The sequence below is a fragment of the Rousettus aegyptiacus genome, unplaced genomic scaffold, assembly GCF_014176215.1.
Source record: "Rousettus aegyptiacus isolate mRouAeg1 unplaced genomic scaffold, mRouAeg1.p scaffold_m13_p_13, whole genome shotgun sequence".
Lineage (NCBI taxonomy): Eukaryota > Metazoa > Chordata > Mammalia > Chiroptera > Pteropodidae > Rousettus > Rousettus aegyptiacus.
In genome coordinates, this window is record NW_023416288.1 from 75,977,488 (window position 1) to 75,997,620 (window position 20,133).

At 38.6% G+C, this 20,133-nt stretch overlaps 1 protein-coding gene across 2 annotated transcripts in view; it reads left to right on the top strand.

The window, feature by feature from the left end:
- The first annotated feature begins 3,654 nt into the window (after window positions 1–3,654).
- The window catches only part of STARD3NL (STARD3 N-terminal like), a 57,525-nt gene continuing 41,046 nt past the window's right edge, over window positions 3,655–20,133 (top strand). The window contains exon 1 of one of the 2 annotated variants that reach the window (XM_016138049.2): window positions 3,655–3,787. The gene's annotated coding sequence lies outside the window, so the exon portion shown is untranslated. The remainder of the gene's footprint in view (window positions 3,788–20,133) is intronic. The other variant, XM_016138050.2, reaches the window with a different exon arrangement.

Below are 20,133 nucleotides of genomic sequence, written 5' to 3' on the forward strand. Positions count from 1 at the left end.
TTGTAGTATCTTTTTCTGATTTTGGTATCGAGGTAATAGAGGCCTTTAAAAAGAGCTTGGAAGTGTAGTCTTCTCTTCAGTTTTTTGGAAGTTTCAGAAAGACTGGTGTTGATTCTTTAAATGTTTGGTAGAACTAACCAGCGAAGTCATTGGGCCCTGGTCTTTTTTTTATTCAGAGGATTTTCATTACTGTTTCAATGTCCTTACTTATTAGTCTGTTCATATTTTCTATTTCAGAAGAAATAGAAATTCTAATTCAGTAATTCTAGAAATTCAGTAATTCTAATATGATCCATTAATTCCATTCCCAGATATAAATCCAAAAATAAAATAAAATAAAATAAAATGAGGATCTCAAAGAGGTATCTGCACTGCAGTGTTTATTGCAACATAGCAGGATTCACACTAGATGATTTGGAACCAACCCAAATTAGCATCAACAGACAGATAGATAAAAAAAAAATGTGGTAGATGTATAGAATAGAATGTTATTCAGCCTTATAAAAAGGAAATCTTACCATTTGTGACATCATGGATGGACCTGAAATATGCATTTTTTAAGTATTTAAAAAGTAGAAGTAGTATCGAGACTGCTACATTTTTATCAAAATTCACTTTTCATTTTAAATGTCTTTTTATCAAAGTAATAATTGCTTTGACTGAAGCAAAAATTAAAGTGCTAATCTATGTATTTCTGGCCTTTTTAATTTAATTGGGTGACAAATGACATTATCTAGTTCTAATTGCTTATAAAACATGTGCAAGATCAGTTGCACAACCAGAGACTTTTTTTTTACTGACATTGCTTCACTTTGTTCAATCACTACTTTATTTATTTATTTATTTTTACAGAATATGTCTTGTCTAGATAATTCCCTGAGATTTCTATAATACAAAACTCAGGGCTAAAGCATCTTGCCAACCACCTGGGCCCCAGAGCCTAAATCTTGAGGGGGCAGAGAAGTTTAGGAGCTCAGGTGCTGGGCCCAGGGGATTTCAAATGAGGGCTAGGTCAGGCTGCACATGGAGATGAACAAAGAGTGACCCACAGTCTCAATGGTGCCTCTTATCCTCCCTTTGACTCTCTCATGGCTCTGACCATCTGAAGGGAAGAAACAGGAAGCCAATTTAACTTGAGGCTCCCATGGGATTATGAGGGAGGAGGAGCAGGAGTCACTGTGAGACTATAGAAAACATTATGCCTAGAACTAAGTCAGTCGCAGAACAAATACTGCATGATTCCACTTATATGAGGTATCTAAAATAGTAAACTCATAGATACAGAGAATAGAATGCTGGTTGCCAGAGAATAGGGGAGGGGAAAATGATGAGTATTTCAATGGTGATAAATTTACAGTTACATACACGTTCTAGAGATCTGCTGTACAACACAGAGCTCATAGTTAATAGGGTTGTGCACTTAAAAAATTGTTAAGAAGGTAAATCTCAAAAAAATACCCTCCCCCCCCAAAAAAAAAAAAACAAACCTAAGGGGCACAAGAAATCTTTTGATGATGATGGATATGTTCATTACCTTATTCGTGGTGATAATGTCACAGGTATATGCATATATTCAAACATACACAACTTTTTGTATATTTAGTTTGTCTCAAAGTTGAAAACATAAAAACAAACAAAAAAGATAAATGTAAGACAAAATTTAGAATATCAAGTATTGGCAAAGATGTGGAGTAACTGGAATTTTCATTCACTGCTAGTGGGTGATAAATTGGTAAAACAAATAACTATTTGGCAGTATTTACTAACACTTGTGGCAAGTAATAACACTCTTAGTTATATACCAAAATCAAATGTGTAACTACATACACCAGCAGGCAGGTACAAAAATACTCATAGCAGTATTATTTGTTGTCACCCCAAACTTTAAACAATCTGATGTTAAGCAGTATTAGAATAAAGAAATTTTGGATTATATACAAACATGAACATGAATAAACTACTATGACGCTCAATCTTACGGATATATTATTGAGCAAAAAGAGCCACACAAGAGTATCTACTATGTGTGGCCATTTATAAGGGTTCGAACAGAGGCAAAAAAAAAAAAAAAAAATGGTGGTAAAATTATAATAGTGGCTATTTTTGTGTAGGGGAGTCATGACTGATTAAGACCAAGCATGAAGAGAGTTTCTATATTGTTGGTAAACATTTAAAACATTTAAAATCTTGATATAAGAGGTAGTTACACAAGTTTATTCACTGTTATCCAAAATATACACTTCTTTTGTACATACACTAGCCCTTTAAATATTTTCACATCCATCAATTTGGAAAAATTTTTAAATCAATTTTGGCTATGGTGTAGGAGAAGGGTTGCTCATATATTAGAGGTAGACATATAAGTTGTAACAGCTACTTAGAGGAGCAAAGGAAGGAAATCTACTACTAATATTTAGAATGTGCATACTCTATACAGCACATTCACTTGTTAGTAACTCTACCGTGGAGAACACGTGCTATAGGTACAAAAAAAGCACATACACTTATATTGAAGTTAGCAACACTCAAAAGAAAAAGAAACTACATGTCTGAGGGTAGGGGAATCATAAATTACACCTATTGGGTCTGAGGGCTACCATGCAGTATTTTAAAAGAATGAGGTTAATTTGCATACCGATACAGAAAGGTCACAACCATAAGTTGATTGGGAAAAAAAGTCACATCTATACACATGTAAATGTATAGGAAACAAAAGTCATTATATATACACTGAGTTCGCAATTAGTGCCTGAGCAGGATTTTTTTGTAATATGTGAATTTATGGTTATGTGTAATTTAAAATTAATAATATCACTTAGAATGTCTAGAATAGCCAAGAAGTCAACAACACTAGCTGCCTCCAATAGGCAAACTGAGTGCCTGAGGAACTGGAAGCGGAGACTTTTCACTGTATAACCATCTATTTCTTTAAGTATTTGAAGAATATAACTGTAGTATCAATTGGGAAAAATTTTAATTAAACTATAAAGATAACTTGAATTAGCACAATAATTAAAAGATGTCTAATCTCGTGGGAAAACATACACAAATGTAATTAAATGTGATTACTGTGAAGATCGAGGTAACAGTTATTTAATAGCAGAGCAGAGAAAGGGTCTCCTACAGAGGTATGGGGAACTTGCGGAGAATTCAAAACGGAGATGACCTTTGAACAGAGAAATGGAATTTCCTACTTTTTTATTCCTGGGAGGTGTTCAGTGCGAGGTACCCAGGGGCTATGAAATCCAGTTCTGAAATGATTGTTGTCCACAAGCTGGAGCCTAAATCCCCACCAGAATCCTGGAGACAGGCGGAAGACGCAGAATAATCCGCTAAGAGGAAGAGGCCTTTTAATAAAGTGGTGTAGTAAAGACACAGTCAAACCAAAGCCCAGCTCCCGGTTCTTAGTCGGTGTTACAGATTCCCGCCCTCTCCTTAGGGCAGGCCAACCTGTCCTCTCCCGCCTCCCCAAGTCGCGTACTGGGTAGTACATGATTGACAGATTCATTCACCAATCGCTGGCTCTGCTACAGGGGCACTGAGGCCCCAGCCTGGTCTTTGGACCCTAGGGGGAGATGCGGCCTCTGCGCGTCTACGTCAGCGTGCTGACATCACGGGCCGGGTACTCGAGGAGGTTCGGGAACGGCCCGCGTCGCCTACCAGGCTTGATCTCAGGTTCCGCCCTGCTGAGCCCGCCCCTCGGCTTGGTAGGGCCCCCGGGGGCGCGACCACGGAGCTGCTGTTCTGGAGCCAGATTAGGGTGGCTGGCTCGGAACTACCCGATGAGGTAGGTTGGGTTTCTCATCACCCTATTTGACAGATTTGAAAACTGAGTCACCCGGGTTCAAATGACTTGCACAGGACTTTCAGGGCTCACACCCGCTAACGGAGTCCAGAACCCGTCGGTTTCTGTTTGCTGCGCCCTGCGAAGTCCTGCGGGGAGGAGGAGGCGGGGCTAGGCAAGCTGTGTTTATCAAAGGTACAAAAGTGAAGTTGCAAAATGATTAGCACCTTTTGATTCAGGGTTTGAGCTGGGTTTCAGGGCATGCCAAACCCAGGGGTGAGGTCTCTCTTCCTTCACTCGACAGGACCCCGAGGAGTCCTCGGTGGGGTCTAGCTTCATGCTGGTGTTGTGGGTCCTCCAGAGTGACCAAGAATGGGCACTAGGTGATGCATGGGTTATACAGACAAGTATAAGCAGCCTCTTATTCATCAAGAAAAGCTGTTTCAAAACAAAACAATTAAAATATTAAAGCACAGGTCATAAATGTTCTGACTATGGTTTCAGTTCAGTGCTTTGCCCACTCCTGGACGTATTTTGAAATCTCAGTAGCATGCTTACTTTTGTTTTAAGTTTAGAAAGGGATTTTTTTTTTCCTTTTAGTTTTAACATGGGTTAACATTGTGGAATTTCTCTTACTATTCCATTAATATGCCAGTTGTTCACCATGTCATTTGTCTTCTGTTTCACAGATGGAATCACTAAATTCATCACTTGACTCAGTAATCGTTTGGATAAGTTTAGCAAAGTAACAAAGTATCAGATTTAACCTCTCAAATATACTGATACTCAGTTTGTTTATCTCAGAATTCTTGTTGAGAAGGGTTCTGAAAGACAGTTCTCATCTATATACAATCTACTCATACATCCTCTTCTAGGAGCAGTATCTCACTAATAAGGCAGGGCATAATTCATGCTCATAAAATAAATTTGTGTAATGTATAATAAGTGTGTGTGTGTGTGTGTGTGTGTGTGTGTGTGTGTGTGTGTATATATATATATATATATATATATAAAATCTGGAATAATTCATTCTCTTTAAATCTTGCCGTCCCAAACATCGGCCTTTTTAAGACTGCATGATTGCATAAAACTGCATTAAAGAAATGAAACTAAAGCATTTCCAGGTCCTTTTTCTCATTTATGTTCACAGAAGGCCATTCGAATTTATTTTTTGTACAAGTATATCTGAGGAGTGTCTTATTTATGCCACACTTTGTTTTAGGTGTTGGAGACTGAGTGCTGAAAAATTTAGATAAGGTTTCTGCCCTGAGACACCTTACATTTTGGTGGAGGTACAATAAATATTTAAATAAAAATGACAATTTTAGATAATGATAAATACTAGAAAAATATTACAGAGTAAGGGGCTAGATAGAATATAACTGGGGTGTAGGGGGGAATTTAGTATGGTGGTCAAGGAAGACTTCCTTGAGGAAGTGACAGTTTGGGTGAGACCTGGATGTTTGGAATGAGTCAAACAAGGCAAGATCTGTTAGAAATTTCCAGGCAGATGTAACAGTGCAACAGGGCTAAAGGAAAAATGAGCTTGGAATGCCCCAGGGGTAGAAGAGAAGCAATGTGGCTGGAGTGAAGTGAACCTAGGGGAGAGGGAGATGGGAGAGCAGTGATAAGAGATGACAGTCAAGAGGTAGACAGGAGCAGGATCATCTGAATGCCCTGTAAGAATTGCAGACAGGCAAAGGAAATAAGATTTGTACATTACCAAAGCACTCTTTGTTTTCTTTAGTGACCCTCATAAACTCTAACCAGCTCTCTGCTTTATTTTGATTATGAAATCATTGCAGTAATTCACTATATTTTTTCACCAGTGGTCCTCTTTCTTAATGAAAAAGATGTCTTCCCTCAAGCATTGTGTCCTATGATGTTTCTTTCCTGTTCATTGTTATTATGTGTAGGACTCTAAGCTTGTCTTCACCTTCTTGCTTTTTTCCTCCCTACTTCCAACTGTAAGCCCTCTCCAGTATTTATGCGCTTGCCCCTTGGAAAGGACTGGCAGTCAATCCCTGCTCTTCTCCAAACTGAGTTCTAGGAAACTGCATTGTCAAGTGGATTACTGTTTTTCATTGCAGCTTTTCTTACTTAGTGCCTACAATGTGCCAGGTGCATTACGTACCTTCTAATCTTTCTAACATATTGAAAAGGTAAATATCCCTTCTTGATGGAAAAGGAAGCTTACACTGAAGGCCACTCAGCTAGTACTGAAGGAGCCTAGATTTGAACTCTAATTAGCCCGCCCCAATGTCTAATCCATGCTACTCCACTGCTTCCTTTAGTATGTAACAGCAGCTACAAACCTCTATTATTTCAAATAATATTTTATGAAATGGCATGGTGGAGATCATGATTCAGTCCTCCTGGTTTAAAGCTGAGGCTGCGGCGGCTAATAGATGTTTAGTGATTTTCAAGACATAACTGACACTAAATTCTCCCCCTCCTGATTGTCAGCTTTGTGTTTTTTGGTGTACTTCATGAATGTTTCATCATGGGGTTTCTGGGTATATATAAATATAGTATTCGACATCATGAATTTACTGTCCATAAACTCATACCGAGTAATTTTAAAAAGATGAAATAGTGCTACTTTGGAGGCTAAATTAATCCTTTGTTTTCTTATTGTTCCTTTTTATCAACTGTAAGTAGTTATAAACTTTCTAGATGAATCTTTGGTTTCTGTTAGTAGAAAGTGATTTCAAAATGACATTAAAATTTAAGTTTTAGTTTCACAAATTTTTGAAAGGGCATTTAAAAGTCATTACTGTTTTCCCAGCTTTGAGCTTATATTTACAAGTGTGGGAATATTACCTAGAGTTTTCTGGCTCATAGTTTTGTCAGCAAGTGGAGTTTCTTCCTGTGATTGAGGAAGCCCTTGAGTCAGCTCAGGGGAACATAATATCACTCTGTTAGTAATAGATTATCATTTAAAAAAATAAGTAAAAATCAGTTTATAAGTTTTATTTATGATGGTTGGGATATGGTAGATGAATAATAATAAACTAACAAATAGCTTAATTTACTCTGGTGCTTTTTGACTCTCCTATAACTTAATGAGGATTGCCTTTTTCATTAGTCAAATTACAATAATGTTAAGGGAATTAGCACCTTCTTTCTTAAATGTTGAAAGGTGTTTAAATTTAGGCAAAAGAGGTCTTTTGCTGTTTCAGCCATCTACTGGATATTTTGACCTAGTATTTCTGTCCTTTAAGATTGTTCATGCTACAGAATACAGGTTCTGAAGATCCAGGCTGTCATAATTTATCCTTAAATTATAGTGCCCTCCTTCTGCTATTAGCAGAGATCCCCAAACTGGACTCCCGGGCTTTCCAACTTCAGTGCCATTGCTGTGGTCTTCCTACAGCTTGGAATGCCTTCTGGATTGACAAATCCAGCTAAAGTTCTACCTGTTCCTCTGCATTATCTTTGCTGATTTCTCGAGAGAGATTTCCTTTGTCTTTTTAATGGAAGCTTCCTTTCACAGCACTTTGGGAGTCTTTCTCGGTGATGCAGTTTACCAATCTTGATATCTTTGGTAATGTACTATTTTACACATGGGTGTTCAAATCAGTGTTGGCTTGAACTTAAAAGAGGCAACAGTTCTTGTTATCCCTGCGACATTTTTGTAGCTTGTAGAGCCCTTTAGTTTATTTACACTTTTATTACCTCATCTTTGAGAGAAGCACTGGTATGCTTTTCTTGGCTTTGATTCAACAGAATTTTGTCCTGTTTCATTTAAGAGTATGACTTCTACAGTTACCCAAGGGGTCCCTTGAGAGGAACGCAGATCTTTGGACTGTAAATGTTGAAGGAATTTCGTCGCAAATAAAAACGAATGTTCTCTCTGTTTATGGTGTCAGAAGAAAGTAACAACAATTGCACTTTTTATTATTAAAGATGAGAAAACTGAGGCCCAGAGAGACTAGCCAGGAGCCCCTGCAGTGCTGGGCTAAGAAGCCTGGTCAGTACTCCTGATTCACAACAGCAAAAGCTTGTGCAGGTTGTCATTGGGTCTGATGTCTGACATCAGAATTCCTGCCAGCCCCTGACAAGTATATTAGCACAGCTCAGGTATTTCCGGATTATTTCGCTTGTTTTTCTTGTGAGTGGACCTGGATTTGGAAGATACCTCTCTCTTGTGGTCACTTAAGTTCAAAACAGGACCTCTCACCAAGGATCTCTGAGCTGTTTAAGCCTGCTGGGTCTTCCTGGGCTGGCATCAGGGTAGTATCAGGTTTGGTAAACTCTTTAGTTTAAAACTCTTCTGCTTTCCTTCTTGTCATGGTTTTCCAAAAAAAAAAAAATCTCTTGAGACCGGTGGACATCCTCATTGTATTAAACTTGGAGTCTGGAGGAATTTGACCTAGTGCCTTGTAAGTTGTGGTAATCACAGATTTCTGTGTTTCATATTTTCTAGAACAGTATACTTTTCAAATATTGTGCATTATTGCTCATGAAAGTAAATTCTTGTTTGCTTTTTCTCCTTTTCAGGAAAATATATCCTCAATTTTTTTTTTTTAATTAACCACTTGCTTGTCGAATTAATGATGTAGAACTAGAAAGTTCTAAGTACATTTTTCTATTACTATGGTAGTTAAATTCATCAAAGATAACACAGGGAGCTCTTGAGCTATTAGATGTTTCACCACCTGAGGTGGAAACACCAGCCAGGCCTTGTTTGGGGCATTATTGATAATAACTAACACTTACAAAGGGCTTCCTCTGTGCCAGGTGCTGTTCTAAACACTTTATGTCCAGGTTGCTCATCCTCAGCACTATTGACATTTTGGGCTGGGCACTTCTTTGTTGTGAGGGCTGTCCTTTGCATTGTAGGATGTTTAGCAGCCTGCCTGGGCTCTACCTGCTGGATGCCAGGAGCACTTCCCCAAGTGTGACAACCAAAAATGTCTCCTTTGCTCCTGACACCTTGAGAACCACCGCCTTATTTAAACTAATTTATTCTTCATAACAACTTTCTCAATAAATTATATTATTACCTTCATTTTATAGAAGAAGCTGAGGCATAGAGAGCTTAAGTAACTTGTCTAAAGTTATTCACAGATATTCAGCAGTAGTACTAGATGTGAAACCAGGCAGTGCTCTCTGTGAATCCTGGCCTAACACAACCAACTCAGACTAGATACCAAGTATTAGTGATCCAACAACCCATATAAACCCAGAAACAGAACAGATGCCAACAAGAACAAGGCAGGGCTGTAAGTGAGGTGGCTGGCTGGCAAACCGATGAACTGGGGAGTATTGGCAGAATTGCCTATTTTTTAAGAGAAGCTAGAAATCTGGATTTTATTTATGTGGAAAACTTTCATCTTTTGATATTGGTAAATAATTCGATGTTTTAAAAAACACAGTTTAAGCCAATAGACTGACAAAATACTACCACGTCTATAGAGAACATTTGGTCCTTGGCCATCAGTTTGCAGGGTTTTTTTTGTGTTTAGACTTGGCAGCAATGTGACATGTAGACGTATACATTCATTTGATGGAGGAAATGAGGTAGGTTCTGTGTGGAGGGCAGAAGTTTCCCTTCTTAGAAGGCTTTGGTAATGAGAATGGGTGTGTTGTGGCGTGATCAAATCTAAGACCCACGGAGCCAATTGAGATTAATTATGAGCCTTTATTAGCTGGCTGGCGACTGATTCTCTCCACTAGAGAATCAACCCTGAGCTTCTGGAGGAGGCATCTTATAAAGCCTGAAACTGTGTCTTGGTGTCCTTGATCAAGCAAGCAAGCAAATTACAAAAAGCAGAAGATGGCTGTTAGCTTTTAGCACAAAGATATATTGTTTCAGGGGGACTCCTAAATCTTGTAGCAAATGGGGCCTGGTAGAGGGTTTTGTTATCTGCACCCCAGAAGCAATGTTGTTTTTCCTCTTGGGAGCTGATGCCTGAAAATATCACTCTCTGTCTTGTCCTTGGGACTAGCTTACTAGAGAATTTTCCACTTTTATATTCCCCACTGGTTTTCAAAAGGAATTCAAATCATTGAATCTTCAACCTTCAGTGGCTGGCAGTTTGTTCTGTGGACCATGAGTTTTACTGCCTGTACCCACTTTTTGACATAGGCAGTTATCTAATTAATTACACAGGACCCAAACAGAAGGCCCAGGAAGGCTGGAGAGGGTCTGTAATGGATGTCAGGAGCGTTGTTAACCAAGGGGTGTTATTAGAAAGTCCTCTATACTAAGATTCTCTACGCTTAAGTCGTTCTTCTCTGTCTTTAACCCTCTGTCTTATTAGTGCTAGGCTGTCTCATATAATTCTGGAATGGTTAGCATAAAAACAGCAAGTCCTACCTAAAGCTATACGATTAAAACAAGATCTATGCTTTATGAACACATTAGTCTTACATGTATGAATTAATATACAAGATTCTTATTTCATTTTATAGATTTGACACGGTTGATGCAGTAAATGAATATATCAAAACAAATAAAAGGCCTTTCAAACATGGTTTCATAAGGTGTGATCTCTTTACAGTAGGAGGTGCATTGTGTCCTTAATAGGGGAGGGAAGGAGGCTTACCCAGTTTTCGCCAGTTTCTAATATGAACTTGGCTAAAGTTTTTTTCAATGCCCTGTTCATCCTTTCTACCTGGCCTGAACTCTGAGGCCTATAAAGGCAATGTAACTTCTAATTAATTTCTAGAACCCCGGCTAAAGATTGACTGGTCTGGGTGATGAACGCCGGGTTATTGTCGGACCCTAGTGTTATGGGCAGGTCAAAATGAGGCACTATTTCTGAGACTAATTTCTTTGTTACTACCTGAGTTGCATCCTGCTTGGTGGGGAAGGCTTTAGTCCATCCTAAAGAGGTGTCAGTGAACACAAGCAAGTACTTAAATCCAAAGGAACCTGGGCTGACCTTAGTGAAATCCAATTCTCAATATTCTCCCGGTGCCTATCCACGAAGTCTCATCCCTTGTACTCCCTTGGAGGGCCCTGGATTCACTTGTGTGCAGATGTGGCACTGGGCCAATACCTGCTTGGCTATTTGTTGCAGCCCCAGAATGTAATAGTCTCTTTTTAATAATTCCTCCTAGGTGGGTGCTCTGATGGACGAGTGAGACTAGTTCCCAACCTAGGGCACTGGGTACTAGGGTGTGCCCGTCTGGGAGATGGATCTATCTAGTGGGTCTTTTTACACCCTTTAGCTTACTGCTTAGTTCAAGCTCCCCAGGAGTATAGACAGGTGAGTCTGAGAGCGTTCTAGGGGGCAGAACCGGCAGAATGTCAGTAGGCCCAATTGGTTTTTAGGTGGCTTCCTTTGCGGCCTAGTCGGTAAAGGAGTTGCCCTGGGCTACCTCAGACTCAGTTCTCTGGTGACCTGGACAGTGTATGATGGCTACTTTCTTAGGCAGCCAGATGGCTTCAAGGAGAGCTAGGATTTCATCTCCGTTCCTGCTTTCCTTCCCCCCTGAGGTGAATAATTCTCTCTCTATGTATAGTGCCCTATGAATATGTGCAGTAGCAAAAGCATACCTGCTATCTGTATAGATGTTGACTGTCTTCTCCTTAAGCCATTGGAGTGCTTGGGTCACAGCAATGAGTTCGGCTCGCTGAGCTAATGTTCCGTGGCTCAGGGCCTGAGCCCAGCTGACAGTCCCTCCGGTAACTACTGTAACCCCAGTATACCTGACTCCCTCTGAGATGAAGCTGCTCCCATCAGTATACAGTGTGTCATCTGGTTGCGGCCACGGGACGTCAGTCAGGTCTGGTCTGAGGCAGGTGATGCTATCCCAAAATTTGAGACAATCATGTAATGGCTGTTGAGGGTCATCATCAGGCAAAAGGGTGGCCGAGTTAAGAGCCACAGTTTTTAAGAACTGAATGTGGGGCTTATTGTTATAAGTAGGACTTTAGTCATTTTCATAGTCCGGGTGATATTAACTTCCTCCTGGTCGTTGAAAATGTGCAGGGCTACCTTAACTAGCTCAGTCAAATTCTTGTCCTTAAACCATCCTATCCTTTGTTACTTCTTTTTCCTAATATCTGGGGCCGACTGACTGAAAAAAGTAAGGTTTTATTATTTGGGTCCTCTGGGTTAATAGGGGAGTATAACCGGTAAGACTCTAAGAGATGTTCTAGAAATGCCACCAGCAATTCATCCTTGGTCTAGATGACTTCGCTTACCTTAGAAAGGTTAGTAGGTTTTTGGCAGACTGGAGGCCCTGGAACAGAAGCTGGTGATACCGATCAAGAGCCTCCTTACCTTGTTTGGTGTTGCGGTCCTAAGGCGGACGGGTGTATGGGAGGACGTGGTGGATGCGGGTGGATTAGTGGGCTGCCCATTTGGGTCATGTACAGTCTTGGCAGCCTCTCAGAGAATCTGTTCTCATTCTTCCGAGGCAAAAAGGACCTGGAAAAGCTGTTGACAGTTATCCCAGGTGGGCTGATGGGTAAAGAGAATGATCTCTAAAGGAGAGATTAGTCCCTGTGGTTTCTCTGAGAAGGAAGAGTTTTGATGTTTCCAGTTATACAGATCTTTCCTGTTATCTGAAATTCCAATTTCAATATTAAGACCACGTATTCACTCAAATCATAGCTATCTAATTATTGTAATAGTTTTACTGTCATGGCCTAAATCAGAGCCATACCCTTTGCTTCTTTATGAGCCCTTTGTTTCTGAATAGGCAGGTCTATTCTCGATATTCATGACATACAATAATTTATAATAAGTGAAATTATGACTGATACCATTATACAAGGACAAATGAATAGCAAAGATATTGACAAATTTCTAGGAACTTTATACAATTTCTAAAACACTTGTATTAGTAACACGTATTCATAAAAATGTAACTTAAAGAAGGCTAAGCATCATTTATTACTTGACAATGCTTCCTATATAATTTAATATATCAAATAAACTGAATTAGCTTAATAGTGTTCTTTAACAAAGTGACAAAACCAAACCTTTGAGATTTTCCACATGCCCTCTGGGAAGTCTCAGACGTATTTTGAGATAAAACAAAAGATCCTATTTAGATTTTATGTTGGGAAATTATTTAGATTTTATGTCATAATGTCACAATAGGATAACAATACTTAGTTATCTATTTAACCAAAGTGATAATAAAAGATTTCAAAGGTAAATATGACTATATAAAAAACCTTAGCACTCTTATTGTTAAGAAGACTTAGTTTTTTAAAAAAAAATAATCAAAGACATAATAAAGACTATAAAGTACAATAAATTATTTTGATAAGATATATAATCTTTGTTTCTTAAGTGCTCACAGGTGAAGAAAAATTTTTTACAATCTCTTATTAAGACCAGACTAAAAATCCACACTCAATTTTTGTGTCGATACACTGTTGATATTAAAATTTATTTTAAAACCTTATAAATAATATATTTATTTAATTTTAGCCAACTTGACTATATAAATCAAGAATTTCTCTTTTCCCTTTTCCTTTACAACTTATATATTCATCCAAGTTTTTGTCCTTTATTTTCCTCTTTTGTGCCTCAAATGACCTTTAAATAACCTGAAACTATTCTAATTACTCTCCTTTTTCTTAAAAACACATCCTTCATATCTCAAGACACATTTTATTTTCCTTGTATAATTTGCATACAGAATTTTTCCTTCACTTGTATTATTCCTAGTAATTCAGTTACATATACTAGAATTTATAACTCTTAGTAGCCTTAATTTCACAATGAAGTAGGAAATTGTAAAGATTAGCAAATTTATGAATATATCAATTTTATAATTTTTAAAGGCATATATTTTTTCATAGTACAATTTTAGGAAGACTTAATTTATCTATAAGTGCTTATTTCTTTCTAACCCAAAGTAGAGTTCTTTTACAAATCTACCTTTCTATAAAAGTAAACTCCAACCTAAACTGAAGAACCAGTTAGAACAGAGACTCTACCATCTAGAATTCTGCCCCACAGACATTCTGTGAACCTTTTAATCAAATTCACGTTCAGTCACTCTCTAGACTCAAACCTCCAACACAAATGAACATCCATCTCTCCACCATCCCTCAACGACATCCCCACTTCCAGTCTCTTCCCTGCTCTAATCTAAAATATAAAGAAGGATTACCCTAACAGGCTCTTATTAGCTTTTTTAACTCTTGTATTTTCAATATTAAAAACAAACTCACTTCCATTACTGGGTAAATTATTTAAACTTCCTGCACCTCAGTTTCTTCATCTGAAAGGCTGTTTGCAGGTCGAGTGACCCCTCTGATGGCCACCCTGTTCCAAATGTGGGCCAATCTAACTGGCAGAACCTCTGGAGATTGAAGGGAGTGATGTGGGATCCATAACCTTGGGCCTGCCACCTGAAGTCTTTGAAATTATTGAGGAGACACTGTGGAGGAGTAGGTCTGGATTATGGTGGTTGGAACAACAGAGAAAGAAAATATGATACCTGTAAAAGTTAAAAAGTTAAAGCAAGAGCCACGCATTCCCCCCGGGCACCAGTCCAGCGGGGCAGGGTTAGCGTAGCCGAGTGGAGAAAAGGCCTATGAGGATAAGAAGGAGGATAAAGACGTGTGACATTCAGAGAGACCACAAATCTAAAAACAGACACTGTAGTGGCAGAAGTGACGGACAAACACACAACAGGCAACAGGCACCGGCGGAAACAGACCAGTTCAGAAACCGGGTCAGGATCTGACGTCTTAGTCCTTGACCAGACTAGGGAAGTTGTGCTGCATCCAGCCTTCCACTAGTTCCTGGGGCCCACAGACAGACAGGTCTAAGCTGAGACTTAAATGTACCCTAGGGCTTACAGGCAGACAGGTCTAAGCCGAGACTTAGATGTACTCACCTGTGAGACTGATTCAGGTTCAGGTGGCTTGTGCCCAATTCTCAGTAGAATTTATCCTCCGGCCTCCTGGGCCGAGATTGTCCAGCATCTGGGGCTGAGGAACGTCTCTAAGCGGCCGTCCCCTGAACGCAGCCAAGTCTTGCCTGGACCGACTGACCGGGGCCGCGGGCCTGTGAGACACTCCCCCTTTTCTTCGAGGAGGATCTCACTGGGGCCTCCAAATGTAGAGCAATCAAATCTAAGACCCACGGAGCCAATTGAGATTAATTATAAGCCTTTATTAGCCGGCTGGCGACTGATTCTCTCCACTAGAGAATCAGCCCCGAGCTTCCGGAGGAGGCAGCTTATAAAGTCTAAAACTGTGTCTTGGTGGCCTTGATCAAGCAAGCAAGCAAATTACAAAAAGCAGAAGATGGCTGTTAGCTTTTAGCACAAAGATATATTGTTTCAGGGGGACTCCTAAATCTTGTAGCAAATGGGGCCTGGTAGACAGTTTTGTTATCTGCACCCCAGAGGCAATGTTGTTTTTCCTCTTGGGAGCTGATGCCTGAAAATATCACTCTCTGTCTTGTCCTTGGGACTAACTTACTGGAGAATTTTCCACTTTTACAGGTGGGGTAGAGCTTATAGGCTCGAAGTGGTTGTTTAGCTTTCTTTTAAGCCAAGATAGTCTGAATTAAAGATGGCCATCCACACTTTGAACTTTCAATGCTCTTCTGCTCAGTGCAGACTCAATTTGAAAGTTTTGTACTTTTACGTCCTTCGGCAGCATCATTTGTAACTATTTTTCTCATCACCTCTACTTGTCCATATGTTTAGTACATATTTTATGGAACATTGAGAAAACATAAATTCTGGAATTCAGTGGCTGTATCCTGGAGAAGCAAACCATAATCATATCTTACTTTGTTGACAGCTAGTAACCAGTTGAGTGTGGGTTTACCTCTCTTTGAATGTCCAGGCTTTCTGCCTACGGTTTAATAGCAGATGGCCTGCTGCTGGCCTTCGGAGTATATTTCTTGTCCTCAGCATTCCAACCTCTTTAGTTGAGCCATCGTGTGCCATCATGGATGCTCCTGCTCTTCGTGTGAAAAGTGAGTTCACACTCTTATCCTGACTTTCCATGGCCCTTGTAATCTGTCCACACACTTCTGTCTAGGTGCACTTCCTGACACTCCCTCATGTGCAGCCTCTCCCGGACTGTTGGTGACTCACAGAATATGCTCGTCCTTAGCACTATTGCCATTTGGGGCTGGATACTTCTTTGTTGTGAGGGCTGTCCTTTGCATTGTGGGATGTTTAGGAGCATCCTGTGCTCTACTCACTAGATTCTTCTCCTGTTTTTAGTTGGCCCTGGTCCACCTCTCTCTCTGCAGTATGTTACCTTTTCAGTTCTTTCAAAATCATATAGTTTCTGATAGGCCAGCTTTTTCATGAAGCATTTTCTGGTCACAATTGAAAGTTTAACCTTGTGTGTATTATAATTTTCTTGGGCTTTGATTTCTAATGATTGTATTACTACTTTACTTCCTTTATAAAACTATTCTACTTGAAGATAAAGACAGTGTATTTTCCATCTTACTTTTCCCCACAGCCGCTACCATAGAGTTTTACTTGTGATCTATATGTAATACACATCTGTCAATTCATTTGGGTTGAATAGGTTCTCACTCATATAGAAGTTTCTTTCTTTTTTCTATGTATTTGTATCAATTTATATAATGTATTGTTGGAGTGATTCTGCTAAGTGCATTCAAAACATATTGGAAAAAATATTAATTAATTTGGGGGAATTGGGTCATTTTTATTAATTCCATTAGCAATTATGGTAATTAGAGATTAAATATTCTTGGTTTAGTTAATATAATATATTGAAACTCCAAACGTGTGTAAACTTGTCGCACTTTAGTTAGCAAGTACAAAACTTTATATGATGGTATTTGTAATTCATGAATTTTATGAATTGAATGCCTAACAAACACATGGCCAGGCATTTCCCTAGGTGCTACAGATATAGAAGTGTCTTCTAGGAACTTGTGGTATACTAATGAGAAAAAGATGTGTAATATGTGAAATATATATGAAAGATTAGAGGTACTTTTAAAGGAAGATATATGGCTTTTGTATTATACGAATAGTATGAGAGAAGATTTCATTTGGAAATGATAGTTAAGCTTCCTTGGACAATGAATAGGCTTGCTAGAGCTGTTAATTGCTTGTTGGTTGGAAGAAAAGGTACCCTGGGCAGAGACATTATTAGGACAAAGACATGGATGGTGAAACCTCCTTCTGTACAGGGGAACAAGAGATAGGTTTAGGTTAGTACAACTAGAGCACTGGGTATGCAGGAAATGGAGTTTTGAGTAGAGGGATGAAGTGATTCATTCCAGTTTTCATTTTAGATAAACTAGCATGATACCAGTATGATGAATGTTTTGGAGGTGAATGAGAGTGAATTATTGCAATAATGTGAATGAATGCTGATTGAGAAAGACCAGTGAGAGATATTAGGGAGAATATCATAGGCACCATTTTGGGGTGTCTTGAAAATGGAGCCAGCATCAGAATCTAATTTAATACATTGTCTTAATGATAAAAACTCTAAATAAGCTCTTACTGGTTATTATTGCTTAATTTTTCTTACCTTAAACATTTTTGAAGTATTTACAGATAGTATGCATATGACAATATCTGTATTTTAAGTCATTCTTATAATTTCCTTTTTAATTTTGTAATTGCTTATCTCTTGGTAAATAATTTGAGAGCAAAGTTTTTGAGAATGGAGCTAGTTTCAAACCTCTATTGAGAACCTTGTGAGTTTAAAAAATTCTACTTTCGTAATATCCTCTGTTGCTGTAATGTGTGCTCTGAGCCCATTCTCATAATTAGGCTATAATTCATAATCTGTTTTCTGGGTATATTAAACTGTAGTTACATTGAGTCTTAATTAGTAATCTTTGTTTATGTGATTCTTTTTTCTGAAGCACAAGCTAAACTGATAAAGTCACCTGATGCTGATCACTTGAGGGTCTGGTTTCATGTGTGACTGCCTAAGAAGTCTGATGAAAAAAGGAAGGGATACTGACGTTTTTTAAATGTAAGCATCAGCATTTTGAGATTGACTGATGCACCAAGCTTTGGACCTCAAACCTTCATGCATGGTAGAGATTAGTAATTTTTTTTAAGAACTATGTGCCATCCTTGTATATCAAAGTATAGGAGATAACATACATAACTTCTGCCTGTTGGCACACTCTTGGGCAAAGGTGAGAATGGCATTCCCTCTTATTGACTTGTTGTAGTTTGTGAAATCGAAAGTTAGCTTTGGAAAACTCCAGGGGCAGTTGATGTTACATCTAATCTAGCATTGCTATTAGTGTGCCACTCCTACCAGCTATAGCCACTACAGGAATAGTGAGTAGAAGATGACTCTCTCAACTAGAGTGACACTTGTAGGAACCCTTCTCTCTCCCCCTCCAGAGAAGAAGTCTTGTGTTGTTGAATGAAAAACAACAACAAAAAAAAACAAAAACAAAACAAAACAAAAAAAAACAAACCAGTTTTGCTGTCTACTCATAGGCTAGCTACTTAGAATTTAGCTTATGTTTTCTTGTATAGTAAAGATAGGTCTCAGGGAAGGAGAAGGCTAGAAAAATGCACAGTGAACACATTCTTAATTCTAGTCTTTAAAAAGATGAAGAAAGTAACTTGAGATATTCATGATTTTCAGCTCTAGATCAATAGGACTGTCAGTTCTGTCTCAAGAATTGAGAGCATGTGTTTGAAAATTGCTGTAGTAAATACTGAAGAAGTGGTGTTACGTGGTACAGAGATGTCTTCATATGCATTATAAAATATTTCATGTTTCTGAATTGAGGGATTATCTGTCTAGATAGTAATATGATTATTGACTCCATCATTGCTAAAAGTGGCAACATGATTCCTCTGAATTACCATCTGCTGATGGTTCACAGTGCTAATGAAGTCAAAACTAGGAAATATAGTGGTAACTCCATAAACCATCAGGTATTTTATAACCGATCTATTGTGATTTTTCAGGAAAACTGAAAGTACATTTTGTTCTGTGGGAACAGAAAAAAGTTCTGGAAAATGATGGGCAGTCAGCAACCAAATAAATCAGTTATCTTTTACACTAGTGGAAATGACTTTGACACATGAAGGAAAAATAGAGTAATACATAGCTTCTGTGACCTGGAAAATTAAGACAACGTTGTTTCTAGGTGAGCTGTGGAGAAATTTGAGTGTAGAAGTTAGAGCTGAAGCTGAGAAAGGGAAAAAAAAATACAATATCAGTTTAATCACCAAAAGAGATCTGCTAGGAAGAGAATCAGAAGCTGAAGAGAAACAGTAGAATGTAGAAGACCCTGTGTTCCCGGTTATTTTGGCCACAGATAGCAGTTTCTGAAAAAGATGAGAAACAAATAAAAGAATATTCTTGATCGCCAGTGCCCATCTTGAGAGGGATTATTTTGAATGTAGCTATAACTTGCCAGCCATCTGACTCAGTACTGGTGACATAACATCACATGGTGATAGTACTGGCTACCAAGTTATCAACCCCTTCAGGGCTGGTGAGCTAACAATATGTACCACCGAATATAACTTTGGCCACCCCATGGCATGCTGACGTTTTGCCAACCTAGGATGTATGGAAGAACAAACACACATTGTTTAATGCCCTTCCTCTATCCAGCTGGGTCATCTTCCCCTGGACCAAGTAACATCCAAGTGGCATGGTTATTGTTAAGAGTATACACTTAATTTCTTTTCTCTTTTAAGTCACTACCATGTAATACTTATATATCTCTCTCCTCAACTAAGTGGAAGTTCTGCCAAGAGCAGGAGAACTTTTGCATTACCTTTTGCATCCTTCTGAATGCCTACTTAGGGTATAGCATTTTGTAGGTATTCGATGCTTATTTTTTAATAAAATGGGAACTCTTAATCGACCTAAAGAGGGCTCACTTTATAATTATTATTTTTTTGTTCTACAAATAAGTGCATTTCCTTGCCTTTTTTTTTTTTATCTTTAATGGAGAGAAGGAAGAACATTCAAGTTTCTGTTATATCTCAAGGGTTTAACTTCCATCTGTATGTTCTTGACTCTCAAATTTCTATTTCTAGCTAAGACCTCTTCCCTGAATTCCTGACTTATATAAAAAACTTTTTTATCTCCACTTGAATATTAATTAGTATCTCATATATCATGTGTCCAAACTGAACTGATATTCTTCAAGGTTGTCCCTCTATATTCTCCATTTCAGTAAATAGCAACTCCGTCCTTCTATTTCCTCAAGCTATAAATTTGGTAGTTCTTCAGTCCTTTCTTTATTCCATATTCCATACCCTTTCATCACCAAATGCTTTTGGCTCTATATTTAGAACCAATCATTTCTTAACCACCTCAGCTACCACCACCCTAGTCTACTAAGTCAATATGTCATCTCTTCTGAATTATTACCATAGTCCCCTAATTGCTCACCCTATTTCGATAGTTCTCTCTGCTA